Raw genomic sequence first — 17,158 nt, 5'->3', positions numbered from 1 at the left:
AAATGTTTCTTCATTTTAAAGCCTTGTCTGACTCTTCCAAAAAGAATCAGGTTTCTGCTCTTCCATATTCCCATAACATTCTGTTAATATTGCCTTTCAATACCTCTTATTTCATTGTACTTTATTTCATTTTATTTGTACTTATTTCATTCAAAAATACATATTAAGTCTTTATTGGGTTCCTGCCATCTTCAGGGCTCAGGGAACAGAAAAATAAACACAGCAGTCTCTGTTTCTGCCTACATGGAGCTCACATTTTAGAAAGAGAAACAGACGGTAAATGTGACAAATACATAAACAAGGTATGTGCAAGTTGTGATAAGCTCTGAGAAAAAGAGAAACAAGCAATAGTACTTAGGAAAGGAGAATGTAGATGTGGAGTGTGGTGGTTGATTTTATGTGTCAATTTGACTGGGCCATGGGATGTCTAGATATTTGGTTAAACATTATTCTGGGTATGTCTATGTGGGTGTTTCTGGCTGAGATTAATATTTTAATTGGTAGGTTAAGTAAAGCAGATTGCCCTCCCCAGTGTGGGTGGGCCTCATCAAATCAGCTGAAGGACTGAAAAGTACAAAAAGACTGAGTGAGGGAGAATTTGCTCTCCCTGCCTGACTGCCTTTGAGCTAGGGCATTGGTCTTCTCCTGTCTTCAGATTCAGACTCAGACTGGAATGTACACCATGAGATCTCTTGGGTCTCCAGCTTTCTGGCTGCAGATCTTGGACTTCTCAGCCTCCCTAAGCACAAGATCCAGCTCTACATATTTATAATAAATTTATATATACATATTTCCCTCTCTACCTCTCTATATCTCCAACTGGTTTTCTGGAGAATCATGACTAATAAATGGGCTTAAGGAAAGTCTGTCTGAAAATATGACACTTGTGATGAACTCTGGAGAATGAGGAAAAAATGAGCATAATAAGAACCAGAAAAAAATAATTCAATAAAATGGAACAGTAGAGCAAAAGCCTGAGGCCAAAAAGAGTTAAAACGAAGGCAGTAAGCATGAGATTATATTGAATAGAAAAGTAGGGACCAGATTGTTTGGGCTTGATTGATAGGGAAGGAGCTCAAATTTTTTCCCTAAAAGCACGAAAAAGCTGAATAACTGGCCCTCAATATATATTTGTGTCACAAATGAATTAATGGGTAAGTAGTTGTTTCTCAAATGGTGAAAGCAATTTGAAAACTCTAAAAAGAATGAATATTTTTTCCTTATTCCTTGATAATTTTCAATTCGAGGGCTGGCAGATGGGGTCAAAGGGGAGGATGCAGATAAAAGTTGACTGTGTCATATGAGAACAGCAGAGGCGATGGATGTGAAGCCCTGACACAAATGAGTTTCCTGATATTTTTGCAGTTAGGCTTTTTTAATCTTTTGTGGCAGAGTATGTGTGCACTAATGCAGACTACATTTACCAAATATCATAAGCAATGAATCATCCACTCCGTAAGGCATAAGGAAATTCTCCTCCCAGGAAGCTGGCCGCAGCTTTACACAAGAGCACCCTCTTCTGTGCATTTGCAGCCCCAGATTTCAGAGAAACAGAGTGATGGTCTCCTGCAATCCCGCTGCAAGCCCCAACCTGATGGAGTCACAGCTAAGTGAAAGCAAGTCCTTATTAGTTTCTGTCCTTCCCTCCTCACCCCAAAAGATCATAGAATGCGTGATTTGTCTGGGACATCTGCCTAAGAATTTGGAAAAGGCAGGGAGTAGAGTTTGGAGCACTTTATTGAAAGAGAAAGGGAAGAGTTTTCCACCTAATAAAATTCTAGCTTATCACCCAGCATTACAGAGATCATCCAGGATGTTCAGGTAGACCAGCCCTGGGGATGAGGGGAACAAAATGATGCCCAGAGTCCACAAGGCAGAGAGATGCCCAGAGATTAAAGGGGAGGAACCAGTACAAGTCCTGCATGTGTAGCAGCTTGTGTTGTGTTTTGAATGAGATAACTTTAAGACAAGGGAGTTGGGCTCTAGTGTAATTCTGAACTGCTTTAAGTAGGCTTCTTCAGAGAAGAGTCCCTTGTTCAAGGGGAAATTAACTACTATGGGGCACTAAGTACATAGTACTCAAATATTTATTGAACAAATAAAAATATTGGCTTCCCATGTCTTCAGAAGAGGGAACATGAAAACTTGTCAGCCGTTTATATCTTAGTTTAATAATTATTTCAGATAACTAAGGTCACAGTATTACTGCACATAGAACAGCCACAAAAACCTCAAGGACATACAAATATGCATTTATTTAGCTCACAGGTGTGCTGGTTGTCCGCCCAGTACTGTTGGTCTCAGCTGGGCTTGCCCAGACATCTGTAGCTGCCTGGAGTCACCTGGGGACTGCTGATCTGGGGTGGCCTTGGTTGGGGTGATTCAATTCTGCTCCCTGTGACTTTCATTCTCCTCCTGAGATGAGCTATCTCTCCTAGGCATATGCTCTTCATGGGCATAGCAGAGGTTCAAGAGTGTAAGCTCATGCAAGAAAACACTTTTCAAGACTCTATTGCTTTAAGGGAAAATAATCTGAAAAAATAAAATAAAGACCTATATATGTATGTATAACTGAATCACTTTGCTGTACACCTGAAACTAACACCACATTGTAACTCAACTATAATCCAAATTTAAAAAAGAAAAAAAACAAAATGACTGTACTGCTTCATGGCTGCTGACGTCCCATTGGCCAAAACAACTCAAATAGCCAAGTTCGCCATTGTTGGAGTGGGGAATTCTATTCTTTGCATGGGGGTTATGGGGAAGGAGTGACTATTTCTGAACATGAATCTAATGTACTATGCAGAACCTTTCTTGTAAGGTGAGTTGAGGCAGGACAAGTTGGCACATGTAGAGAAAAGACCTCAAGACATGGTGTCCATAGGTCTGGCCAGGTGGGTGCCTCCTGAGGGCTAACCCTCAGGTTAGCCTATCTCATTTAGTCCTGAAAAAGACCCAATGAAGTTGATAATATGAACCTCATTCTATAGAGGGAAAGGTTGAGGCTATGAAGAGATACAGAGAAAATGCTTAGGACCACTGAAGCAGAAAGTTGCTGAGTCAGCACTTGAACTTAGATCTGTTCTCTTCCAAATCCTATGCTCTTTACCACTGTGACTAAGATCTGGAAACTCCCCCAAGAAGTAGCCCTTACTGGTCCCAGTTTTACTCTTTAGATGAACATAAAACAAACTTAGCCCCTTTTCCAGAAGTTCATCTTTCTTGTATTTGGAGTCAGTTTCCTTGTCTCCTCTCCTTAAGACCAAGCAGGCCCACTTTCCTGCTCATCTTTCTAGGTCCATATCCCCAGACATTCACTTTCTTAAGAGTCCAACTATAGAAATGACAGAGCTAAACAGACCTGGATGAAATCATTCAGAGAAGACTTTAATAAAGGTGCACATTGTAAAATAGACAAGTGGCCAAAACAAAAAGAAGCAAGGCATTTTATTTGTGCTAAAAAGCAAGATGAAGACTTGGAGAAAGGTAAGCAAATCTGATTGGTGCAAACCTCAGGTGGTGTTTCTGGACACACTGATCATACTATACCTGGATATTTAGCTCAGGGAGCACATTTGAAGAAAGAAACAGAAAACAGAAAAACTTAGAGCTGACCAACTAGAATGATGAGGAAATCCGAAACCATATCACTAGAGGAATTTTTGAGCACAAGCTCTTCAGCTAGGGGAAGAAAAGAGATTTGTTAAAACATGTAAGGAAGGTCTACCTTGTTGCAAAAGGGACTGATGTTTTAGAAGGAAGAACTAATACTAAAGGGTAGAAATTAAAGATTTCTGCACAACTTGATAATTAAAGCATGAAATATTAGAGCTGTCCAAACAGAGCTCTGATTTCCTTGGAAGACAGTATATTTTATTGAAGTGTCAAGAAAAGAGTGGATAATTAACTTACAAAGAAATAGTCAAAGAGATTGGAACTGGAGTGCAAATTGGACTAACTGAACAATTTTTTTTGAACTAGCTGAACATTAAGATCTTTTCCAAATTTGAAAATCCCATAAAATCTAAAGAAATAACCTTTATTTTTATAAATATAATGATCATCATCGTGATAATAATTCATTATTCTTCTATTTTGTAGTCTGGAACATACCATCAGGTACTCAAAATCACTTTGTGGGGCAGGTAGAATAGGTATTTTGTTTCCTTTCTGTACAAGGAACCAAGGCTCAGAGAGCTGAGCAATTTCCCAGCACAAACAGTGAATAGAAGAATGGAGATTCTTCCAAGAGGTACCTGTACATTGTACTATTGCTGCCAGATCTGATCATGAGGAGAAAGTAATGACGGTTCAAGACATTGTTGGAGAAAGGAAGAGCTGATTTCAGAACAGTCAGCCAGGACTCTGTGTTTGGAGGGCTTTAAGTCATGTCCCCCTTTATTATCTGGTAGGAAGTAGCAGTAAGCACCCCCAACAAGCCAGCAAGCCTTCTTGTACAACCCATTCTTTTCAAGGGCCTTGCTTTGACTCTACCCTGAGACCTTGCAAAAAATGGGCTTCTTTGTGATACAGTGCAATCGAGGCCAAGAAATCCAGTTGGCAGCATTTTCTTTGCCAGACTTCCGAGCTTTGATTGGCTTTACTTCGTTTTCCCTTGTTCTCACTTTTTGTGAGACCTGTTTTGCCTATTTCATTTCTGCATCTTCACTTTAGACTAGATAGAAACGTGCACAGAGATTTACCGCTCCCTCTCCTTTCCCTCCACCCTCCCTTGCCTACAGCTCACCGCGGGGCTGGATGAGGGCAAGCAGGAAACAGGCCAACTCAGCTACCCCCACCATCATCGAGACAGCCTTGCACCCAACCGGAACCCTCCCTTTCTGAAGTGGAGGGCTGTTCACGCATCCCTCCTGTCCCCAGGGACACACAGCACTCCTTCCGGATACTTGTTCCCAGGTAATTTTTCAGCTACCTATCAGCACTTAACAGCCTTGACTTCCCCGACTGAAAGAAGACTAATTAAAATGACAAACCTCACATTGATTTATTACCACATGGGTGAAAACAGTAAACAAGAGTGACAGTGCTAAAGTGTTTGCTGCTGTCCCACACCTCCTTCACCTCCCACACCTGTTCCGGGACTCATGCAGTGGAAAAATGGTGACATCAGTGCAGTGAGTCTGCCCTGTGCTCCCTCCCCACCCAGATCTCTTCACCTTCCCCCACCCCTCGAACATGGAACCTCCAGAACATGGGAGAATCAACCTAGACTTAACCGAACTCACAGCTCTCATCCAGTCCCAAGGGGACACTTGTTATCACTGCATTTCACAGATGAGAAAATCAAGGGCCCAAGAGGTAAAGTGATTAACTCAAGATCACATAGCTGCTAGACAGATTATTAAACGCTGACATTTGGAAGGACCAATAATTCCTTTAAAAAGCTTTCTTTTGTAAAGGTAATTAAAGTACTTAAGCTACAGCTATTCAGTAAGTATTGAACATTAACCACATGCAAAATGCTGCTCTCAGGGCTGGGAGGTGAGTGAAATGATAGAAGTAGGTCCCTCCTTCAAGAAAAGGAAGGAGGACACTTAGGGAGCAACCCTCTGATGTAACCCATGCCCCTAGGGAGTCTAGTGCAAAGGCACCAGAAAGCAGCCAGGCCCCAGGTGCTCAAGTACAGGCTCCCTTGCTGATTTACATCATTCCTCTATTTCTTCCTTTAGACCCTCTCTCTTTTTTTTTTTTAACATCTTTATTGGAGTATAATTGCTTTACAATGGTGTGTTAGTTTCTGCTTTATAACCAAGTGAATCAGTTATACATATACATATGTTCCCATATCTCTTCCCTCTTGTGTTCCCTCCCTCCCACCCTCCCTATCCCACCCCTCTAGGTGGTCACAAACCATCTAGCTGATCTCCCTGTGCTATGCGGCTGCTTCCCACTAGCTATCTATTTTACGTTTGGTAGTGTATATATAGACACTCTCTTGACCTCCTTCCTTCTACTGCTTCCGCTTCATTTCTCTTCTTTTCATAGCAAAATCCCCATAGCATAATATACGCCCTTACTTTTTTGTAATGAGTACTCTTTAGCAACTTGCATTTAAATTATGCAAAGTTGGGGTTGGCACAATAGCCCCTTCCACAGATTGCCTGTGACCAACCACTCTAACCATTCTTCTTCTGCCCACTAACTTCTCTCTATGCCATTGCCTTGTTTTATTTTCTTTATAGCACTTACCACACTCTGAAATTATCTTATTGCTCTGTTTGTTATTTAATTGCCTGCTTTCCCTCTACAAAGACTGGTCTTGTTTATTGTTGTAAACTTAGGACCTAGAATGACAACGAGAATGTAGGAGATCAAGAAATATTTGTCGAATGAATGAATGAACAAATGTTTCACTCTCCACAGTCTAATACCCAAGTGTACTTACCCAAACTCATCAGAGATTTCTCTATCATACCTTCTGTAAGTCAGTTCTGTGATGTTGCTTAAGGATTACTGATAATGAGTATAAAATACCTAACATAAGGTCAGGCACATAGTAAGTACAAAATAATTATATGTTGATTACATAAGGGGCAGGGAAGATTCTATCCCCTAAAAACTTTAGTGCTATTCTGAACACTGTGAACTGTGATTAACAAACGGAATTAAATTGTTTATTAATGATAAGCTATTATACTAGGTGCTAAGGTAACAGACCCAAATAAGTGTAAGCTCTTTTCTGGGTATAATAACCTACTTGAGTTAAAATCCATAAGAAACATAAATGACAGTATGTGTTGAATAATTCAAGAAGTACTTGCTTAACAAGATAGTATAATAATTGTTATATAATCCTGATAGCTAATATTTATAGAGCTCTAGTTATGTGAAAATACTTGAAACATGGGATCTTATTTAATTTTCATACCACCCTAGGCACTATTATAATCCCTCTTTTATAGACATGAAGAGAATTTAGGAGGCTATTTCTTTTGATGAGTCACAGAGAGAAAAGGTGGAGGAACTTGCACTTCAAACCCATGCCCATCTGCCAGGAAATCTCATTCTTCTAGCTGCTATGTAATGCTAGTGTGATAAACTGCTCATCTGTATGGAGTTGGAAATTTTGAACAAATTAAACCAAACATTTAAGATATGGTGCTAATTTTTCAAGTTCAGAGGCCGTGGGCTTAAAGCCACTTTGGACTTCATCGTTTGGGAAGACTGCACAAAGACTCATGCAGGAAGCATCTCTGCAAGGACTGTTCCAGGAATGTGTTCAAGGATAGAGCAAGGTGATGGTGGGGGAGTTTCTGTTGTAGAATAACTACAGTTGTCTCATTAGTGTTGTCTCATTAGGGTGTCTCATTAGGGTTATATCAGTACTGATTTTTCTCTAAGGTAATGAAAGTCAGTTTCATGGTTTAGAGCTGTGATATAGAGAAATGAGAACTCACTGCAAAATATATTTCAGAAAATTTTCCTTCCTTGTTCTTCAGATGTGCACAACTGTCTCCCATGTGTTATGGCCTAACAAAAAGTCATGCTCCCTTTTATAGGGAAACTTATGTATCTGTCATTTTTAAGACTCAGCCTGTATACATCTGGCTTCTCAACTTTGCCTAACACCATGGTTAAAAGACACTGGCTTGAAAGACAAAAATCTTGTTATTTCAAGCTCCATTAGAAAATGGACACAGAAAATATTATATAATAGGTTACAGTATTATTTAGCCTTAAAAAAGAAGGAAATCCTGCCACCTGTGGCAAGGTGGATGAACCTGGAGGACATTATGCTAAGTGAAATAAGCCAGACACTGAAGGTAAAATACTGTATGATCTCACTTTTATGTAGAATCCTAGTCAAACTCATAGAAGCAGAAAGTAGAATGGTGGTTGCAAGGGGTGGAGGCAAGAGAAATAAGGACGTGATGGTCAAGGGTGCAAAGTTTTAGTTATACAAGATACATAAGTTCTAGACATCAACTACTCAGCATAGTGTCTTTAGGTATCAACACTGTATTGGATACCTAAAATTTGCTAAGAGGGTCGATCTTATGTTAAATCTTCTTACCACCAAAAATAAGTAATAATAAAAGGGTGGGAAAAAACTTTGGGAGGTGATGATTATGGCATTGACAATGGTGATGACTTCATGGATGTATACTTATCCCCAAACTCATCAAGTTGTATACATTAAGTATCTATAGCTTTTAATATGTCAGTCACAGCTTAATAGAGTGTTTTTTTCTTAAATAAATAAAAAGAAAATGGGAGGGAATCATAGGGGAGAGTTGAATACCTTCTAAAGGATTAAAAAATGGATATGTGACTCGTGACAGGTTGATAAAGAATTTGAAAAGCTTTTTTTCACTGAGTTTAGAAACTACCTGAAATTCTGATGCCACAGTGTCAATCCTGAATTTCTGTTTGTTGGAAATAATCTATGTACACTAGTGTGACAAATATCTCCTAGAACAACAACAAAAAACACTTCTGAAAAGACAGAAGGCTCAGTTAGAGGTGATCAAGTAGTTTTTATTTGGATGAGTACAGTAAAGCAATCCACATATGGTAAGACATCATGACTTTTTTCACAGAAAGTTCATTAATAGGAAAAAATAATTAGATGCATATATTTGATGATGATCAGCTAGCTGGCCTTGAAGTGAATCAGTTCAAGATTTTCAGAGTCAAGCTGTGCTAACTGACAGTGATTCATATGCACTGATTAGAAGTATAGAGAATGGGCATTTGTGTGTGGTTGGGTAGGGAAGGAAGACAGAAAGCACAGGAAAATGCTGTCGAAAAAGACTTGACAAATCAAGTCATGCTCAGCTCTAGTTATACAGAGCAGTAGGAGTGTCAGCAAAAAGGTAAATAAAAATAACCTTCCTAATGGTATGCTCAATGTACCTGATTCTCACTGAGGAAAGGAATGACTCAGGTTAGGAGTGACAGGAGATGGTGATCTGCAAGAATTCCCTGTGTTCTCTTCCATCCTAATACCCACCCTCGCCCTGCTCCCCATCCACCATCTACCTGCCAAAGAATGAAAGGCTGACGCTGTTAGATGCTAAATGGTCAACTGAGACTTGATCTCACCTGTCAGTTAAACCAAAGGGCATCAGCATTTTCCCACCTCAGAGACATCTAGAATTCAGTAAAGTATCCTGCCCTCAAAGTTGATGGGAAAATGGAAACAACAAGCCAATGATTACATTGGAAGCAATCTTCCGGGGTCAATGGCAACTCAAGGCTCCCATAAAATGCACATCTTCCCTGACTCCCCCACTCCACCCCACTATTTAGAACTTATTTGTCCATGAAGCAGTATAAAAAAACTTAAAATTATCTTGGCTCAAGGTGGAAATAAAGAGACTGCCATCATTAAAAATGTACAGATTTAGCCTGTCAGAAAAATGACTGCCTCTTCCTTTCGGAAGAGGATTGATTTATCACAGGGCAATTTATCAATGCTTGTGGATATACTGTTTCATCTTCGACAGATATCAGCATCTTTCAGGCATCTCTTAACACCCGCTGCTTGTAGTGCTGTAGAAAGCTGTACCACCGTCTGTCCTTTTCCCTCTTCTGCAGGCCTATTTCATGTGTCTCAGTGAAACCTGTGTTTGATTTGGTACTGAAAATGAAGTTACTTTCTCATACTAGAAATAGAGACCTATAAAATTTGCTCTTCAGTATGAAATTAGACAGACCATGTCTGACTGAGTTTTTGGTTATCATTATCTAAATATGTTAAGTTTCTTTTCCCAGGTAAAATTTTGTACGGGTCTGCTTCAGAACCAGAAGTGGGGTTCTCTTAGAATGTTACTGCCCAGATCATTCAGGGCAACGTGCTCCTCCCAAGGCCACTGAGAACAAGAGGCAGGAAGGAGCCAGTCACTAATATTCGTTGTGATGTATTGTACCACGGTATCTTCCCATTGTTCTGCAGAGATCGCTCTAATCCTAGCTGAGAAGAAGACCCGTTGGGAACCAGGTAGGTGTTTATGTCAATCCACGTCCTGCATATGTGTGTGAGGAGGGGTAGGAGATCAGTTTCAATTTCTTTTTCTTTTTTTTTTAAGATTAGAAGTTATCATTGAACTTTACAAACATGTAGTAGATCAGTTCTATTCTATTTTCCTACTTAACATATATGTCTTCATGACTGGGAACATTAGGTTCTAATAAAAATTCTGGGATGACTTGGAGTTTCAGCCTGGAAAGTGACAGCACAGGAACTGTGGGCCCTGCTGTGGTCTCTGATCAGCCCCATTCTCAGTACTAGCTGGATTCCACCCCAGGAGGGATCTTCTTGCACTTGTGAATGGGCACTACAGTCAATCCCCTGAAGCTCAATTCACAAATCAGCCACCCCTGTCCACATCTCAGTTCTAGGGTGTACACAGAGGCAGTGTAAGCTTTCCTCAGAGGTAAGACTCCGAGACTAGACACTTGCAAGTCCTTAAAGCTGGCTCAGGGCCATTTGGGCAGGGGATTCCAAGGTCCTGACAACTAGGCAGAGGTTAGACAGGGGTATGGATGAATGGGGAAGCATGGGCTCCTGTGGAGCTCCTTGCCTGTGGGAAGGAACTAGCTGGATGAAGGCCAGAGAAGGGCCCTCTAAGGCATGGAGGTGAGGGAAGACCAGCTCTTGCTGAGTCTAAGGGCATAACTGCATTCCACTCCAATTATTTCATTATAGACTGATGTCATCTTTCTTTTTTTTTAAGTTGAACTATTAATTTTACTTTTACACAGCTGGAGTCAATGACATTTTGAACACAACAGGAATCAGTTTCTTTTTTACTGAGAAATTAAGATGTTATTTTATTAAGCACTATAAATGCATTGTTTTAATCGTATATATTAGGTTTGGAGAAGGGGTTGGACAAAGGGCATGTTCTTTCTCCACCATTTTTTTATGGTCTCAGCAATCTTCTCCGTCACATCTCAGGGCCACCTGACTTGGCTCTTTTATGGTTGAGGAGAATACAAGAGCAATGGGCTAAAGATAGCAAATCAAAAAGCACTCTGATTTCTTCACAAGTTGCCACTCCTACTCATATGTACAAAGCAATCTATATCATAGCCATTTTTGTAGCAGACATTTTGGAAATAATGACAAAGTGCCAAAAAAATGAGCTAACTCATGGCCCAGGTCTAAAATATATTCTTTCAATAAGTATATATTGAATACCTACTCCCTTCCTGAGGCAAATCAGGAAACAACCCAGACCCTCACCCATCCCCCCCAAAAATGTTTTGTCCTTATGGAGCTTATAGTCTTGTTAGAAAGGATAGAAAGTAAACATTAAATAGAAAAAAATAAGTAAGCTACATAATATATTACAAGATTAAAAACATAATTTGATCATAAAATAAAGAAATCAAAGCAAGATCAGGAGTCTGGGGTGGCAGGTTGCAATTTTAAAGAGGGTGAAACTCATTAATAGGGTGATATTTGAGTAAACACTTGAAGGACATGAGGGAGTTAGGGTGAATATATGGGGACAAAACTTCCCATGCCATGGGGACCATCAACAGAGGCCTAATGGTTCAAAAACCAGAAAGAGACTAGTGTGACTGGGATGGAGTGAGTTGGGGGTGGAGGGCAGGAAGCACATTAAATATGATGTCGAAGAGCTAACAATGGCCAGATCCCTCAGGCATGTTGGTTTAGGCCAACATAGAACTTAATTTTTAATCTGAATGAAATGGAAAGTCATTGGAATGTTTTGAGCAGGGAAGTGACATGATCTGACTTGCCTTATGAGACTTATTAGTTTGGAGAAATTGGACTGCAGAGGGACAAGAGTGGAAGCAAGGAAATAAGCAATGAGGCAATTGCAGTAATCCAGGAGAGGGGTGTTGATGATTTGGAACTGGGTAGTAAGAGTAGAGATGGTTAGGACTGGTAGAATTTTGTTATATTTTGAATGTACACCTATCAGGAACTTTTGACAATCAGGAATAGGCCACGAGAGAAAGGCACAGGTGAAGGATAATGCCAAGATTTTTATCCTGAAACACTGGATGAAGGGGGCTGCAGGAGAAGCAAGTGTAGAGGAAAGATCTGGAATTCAGTTTTGGATGTCTTGAGTTTGGGATGTCAATCAGATTTCCCAGTGGAGATGTTGAATATATCATTAGATATTCTTGTCTGGACTGAACTTATGATATAAATTTAAGAGTCCTTAACATATAGATAATGTGTTAAATAATAAGATTGAATGGAATCACCAAAGGAGTGAATGAAACTAAATGAGTTCCAAAGATTGACCTAGAATACTCCAACATGAAGACATAAACGAAAAGATAAGGAACCAGCAAAGCAGACTGAGAAGAGTGTTCAGAAAATAGGAGGAAAAACAAGAGTGTATTATGTTGGAAGTAGAGAAAGTATTTTAAAAGATGGAAGTAAATCAATCATTTCAAATGCAGCCAATAGACCAGGTTAGATGAGATCAATCATAATAGACCATTGAATTTGGAAATAAGGAGTTCATTGGTGCCCTTGACAAGATATTTTTTATGGAAAGGTGGGGTTAAAAACTCAATTGGTGAGCAAAAAAGCATGGGACAACCAGTATAGACAACAACTCTTATAGGGGTTTTGCTACATTGGGGAGCTGAGTGAGTCAAGAAGGAACTATTTTAAGATGAGGAACTAAAAAAACACATTTGTATGCCAGTTGGAATGTTCCAGGAAAGAAGAAGGAGCTAGAATTGCTAGAGAAAATCACTTGAGCAGGCCAAAGGAACTGCCTTCAGATAGGAGTAAAATTTGCTTTTTTATTTTAGAGCCATTCAACTGGCTTCAAAAATCATATATTCCTGTTACTAAAAATGCAGAGTAAGGCTCTTCTCAAACAACTCTCAGTCCCACAAGGGGATTGATGACTTCTTTTTGATTAAGACCTTAATTGAGGAGCATAGTGGTTACTGGTAGTGTGTGGCAGAAGATATGATGGTTAGTTTGAATGGTTAGTTCCATTTTTCTAAATATTGTATCCAGACATCAGCTATAGGTACTTCAATGCTCAGGGTTACAAAATGGATTAGTTGAGACAATGTGAGTAGGTCAGTTCAAAATTCTATATGCTACTGGAAAAAAAAATGACTGTAAAGCACATTTTTGGCTAATAGTTTATCAGTGTCTTTATCTTCATATATGTGAGCAGTTGTTACAATGAGCATATCTAGTATGAGTACCTACTCTGCATTTTCCTGACTCGTGGCATTTTCTCCATTTGCAAGTCCTCCCACCCTTTTTCAAAGTCCTATTCAAACTTTAACCTTTATGAAGTCTTCAGTGATCATCACACGAAATGGATTCTTTTTCTCTAGACTTCTAGGACGTTTTCTTTGTAGCACTAATTCTACATTTGTAATGTGATGTTTTGTCTTAGTTATATATATTCAAATTTCCTTACTAGATTCAATTCTCTTGAAAGTAAAAATAATACAATATAAAAACATCATTCACCTCATGTCTCCATCTTCAGTAGAACTCAGCAGAGAGATGGATAGATAGGTAGATAGATACGGAGAGAGAGAGAGAGAGGGAGAGAGAGAGAATAAATGAATAAAGGGAGAAAGGAAGGAAGGGAGGAAGGAAATAAGAAAGTTCTATAAAGGTAATAGTGATCATTTTTTTTTTGTCAATAATATAAATAAAATCTGCCAAGGGGGCTTATCTGTTTTAAGTTTTCGGCCTTAGCTAAAGTATTTTGAATATATTATTTTTTTGTTCATTTCATTCAAAGAAAGATGTATTATTAAAGTATGGTGAGTATAGCTAAGAGGTTTTAATCAAGTTATATTTCAAGCTGATTATTTTTAGCAGTCACTGTATGGAGGGAGTTCTGATGTGGGGAGAGGAAGGGGTTAGGGAAGGAATTCTTGGGAGTGATGCTTGACACCAGAAACTGTATTAGACAAATAAATATAACAAAACAGAAACAGACTCACAGCTATAGAGAACAAACTAGTGGTTACCAGTGGAGGAGAGGGAGGGGGAGAGTGACAAGATAGGGGTAGGGGATCAAAAGATACAAACTACTTTGTTTAAAATAGACAAGCTACAAGGATATATTGTAGCCAATGTTTTATAATAATGCTAAATGGAGTATAAGCTATAAAAATTTTGAATCACTATGTTGCACACCAGAAACTAATATAATATTATAAATCAACTATACTTCAATAAAAAAAGAAACTGTATTAAGTGATCCAAACCCATTATATCTTTCAGTAATAATTTTCTTCTTTAATAACCACAAACTAGAAGTCAATTCCCAAGTGGGACAAGGAAGTCTCAGAAGTTTCAGAGCCTGTTCTTTCTTCCTGTTGCCTATGGTGGTTGTTAATGACAACTTTTATTGTGCACACGCAAGTAAATAGTGCTTATCACTTATTGAGAATTTACTATGTGTCAGGCACTGTTATGAGTACTTTGCAATATGTACAATATATTTAATCACCATAACAAGTATATGGAGTGGAAACTATTATTAACCCCATTTTACTGATGTCACAAATAAGGCATAGAGATGTTACATAACTTGTCTAAAGTTACAATGCTAATAAGAGGCAAGTTGCTCCAGTTAGACCACTGGTTACACAGGACCTAAATGTTTCAGGCAACCTTACTCTCCTAAGCACAATAGAAGAATGTCAACAGCAAGCCCGAGTATTTTGTTAGAACAAATGACACTCTCCCCTCCAAACTGAACCCCCAGTTAATATTAGGGCAAGAGGGGATATCTGAGGAGGACAAAACATAAAATAAAATAAAATAAAATAAAATAAAATAAAATAAAATAAAATAAAATATTCTTGAGAGTGTATTGTGGAAAGGGGAATTTTCCTCTTGGCTATAGAGGAGCCTTATAGTCAAGGAGGCCATAGAATATTTTGTGTGCATTTATATACACCCACACACAATTCCAAAGGTAGTTAGTTTACTTGGTTTCGAATATTTGCAACTAATAAAGTTAGACTGTCCAATTATTTGTATTTCCCAAGTTTCTCCAGCAAGGTTCCTGCCAAGGGAAATGTGATAACTCTAATCTTAAACCAATTGCTTTGTTCTGGAAATATTGTTTTCCAGTTAGCCAGGCCTGGTTTCCATGATGTTATGAGTGAGGGAAACAGGATCAGCCACACATGAATTATGTGTAATGGGGTCTCCAGAGAAAAAAGAAAGTCTCTTATCAGAACAAGGGCAAAGGGGAGGTGTTTGGGGTCAAGAAAAGCTGTAAATACCACCCAGACTATTACATTTTATAAGCCAAGTGGGAGGAGAGGAGGACCTGAACTTCTGAACTAAGATAGCGAGAAGCAAAACAGCAAGAAGAGGCTCTGGATATCACTAGTCCTAAGAGAAATGTAAATATGGAGAATACGATGAGATGCCACATGACCCACCCACTGGAGTGGTTAAAGTAAAAAAGGCTGACAGGACCAAGATTTGACCAGGATGTGGGGAAACTGGAACCTCACACATTGATGGTGGAAATGTAAAATGGTACAACCACTCTACAAAACAGGCTGGCAGTTTCTTAAAAAAGTTAGATATATACTTACCATATAACCCAGCAAGCCCATTCCTAGAAATCTACCAAGAGAAATGAAAGCATATGTCTACATAAAGACATGGGTATAAAGGTTTATAAACAGCATTATTTATAATAGTCAAAAACTGGAAATAACCAAAATGTCCACCACCAGCTGAAAGATGGATAAAATAAAAGTGATCTATCCATACAATGAAGTACTCTTCAGCAATAAAAAGGGAACAAAGTCATGACACATGCTGCCACATGGATAAAACTAGGGAACATTATGCCAGGTGAAAGAAGCAATATGTAAAAGGCCACATGTTGTATGATTCCATTTATATGAAATGACCAGAAAGGACAATCCATAGAGACAGAAAGTAGATCAAAGGTTGCCAGAGACTGTGTAAGTGGGATTGACTGCAGATAAGCCCAAGGTAATTTTTGAGGATCATGGAAGTGTTCTCAATCTGAATTGTGCTGACTGGTGCACAAATGTATAATATTACTAAAACTCAGCAAAGCATACACTTAAAATGGTGGGTCTCGTGGTTTAAAATTCATACCTCAGTGAAGTTACTTTAAAAAGGAGGGATAGGTCTTCCCTGGTGACACAGTGGTTGAGAGTCCGCCTGCCAATGCAGGGGACACGAGTTCATGCCCTGGTCCGGGAGGATCACACGTGCCGCGGAGTGGCTGGGCTCATGGGCCATGACCCCTGAGCCTGCACGTCCAGAGCCTGTGGTCCACAAAGGGAGAAGACACAACAGTGAGAGGCCCACATACCGCCAAAAAAATAATAATAATAATAAAATAATAAATAATATTATTATAATAATAAATAATAAATAATAAATAAATAAATAAATGAAAAGGGAGGATAATGATACTGAGCAGGGCCCTGTGGGGCTCCTGGGCACAATAGCCTTTCTGTGTCCCCCATTTCTTGATTAAAGGAAATAGGCTTCATTCAGCCTCCATGACCTTCCATGAGTTCCAACCGAGCAGGTCCAAAGGGATGCTAATTAGAGAAGGGAGGAAGGTCAAAAGAAACAATAGTGCAGCCTTGGGGCAGGGTTCTGGCTCCCCCTCAAGGGATACGCATAACAATATCTTGAGGTGTTTTGCAGATACTGAAACCCCCATCAGGTGGGAGAAGTTAACTGTATGCTGCTCTCAAGCACTAGACCCCAGACCTGTTGGAACCAGAAGTTTGATGATGCTGACTCCCACTTACCTCACCACCAACCTATCAGAAGAAAGTCCACCAGCTGATCACACCCTCTATGAACCATTACTATCAATATAAAACCTCTCACTACCCCCTCCAAGTTGGGACACACAGTTTTGAGGGTGTTAGCCCGCTGTGGCCCCCTTTGCCTGGCAAAGCAATAAAGCTTTCCTACTTCACCCAGAACTGTGTCTCAGAGATTGTATTTGGTGTCAGGGTAGAGAGGCCAGATTCGGCTTCAATAAGAAGATGGATTTGAGAGAAACTGGGGACGAAAAATATTCCAGGCCCAATGCTGATTGGCTGTGAGGGACAAATGAGAAGAAAGAGCCCAGGGTGACCCCCAGATTTTTGATGAGGAAATGGGTCGTGACTTTAAACAAATAAAAGAGAG

The sequence above is a fragment of the Mesoplodon bidens genome (genome assembly GCF_964165515.1).
Source record: "Mesoplodon bidens genome assembly, chromosome: 2".
In the NCBI taxonomy this organism is placed as follows: domain Eukaryota; kingdom Metazoa; phylum Chordata; class Mammalia; order Artiodactyla; family Ziphiidae; genus Mesoplodon; species Mesoplodon bidens.
This window is presented reverse-complemented; position numbering follows the sequence as displayed.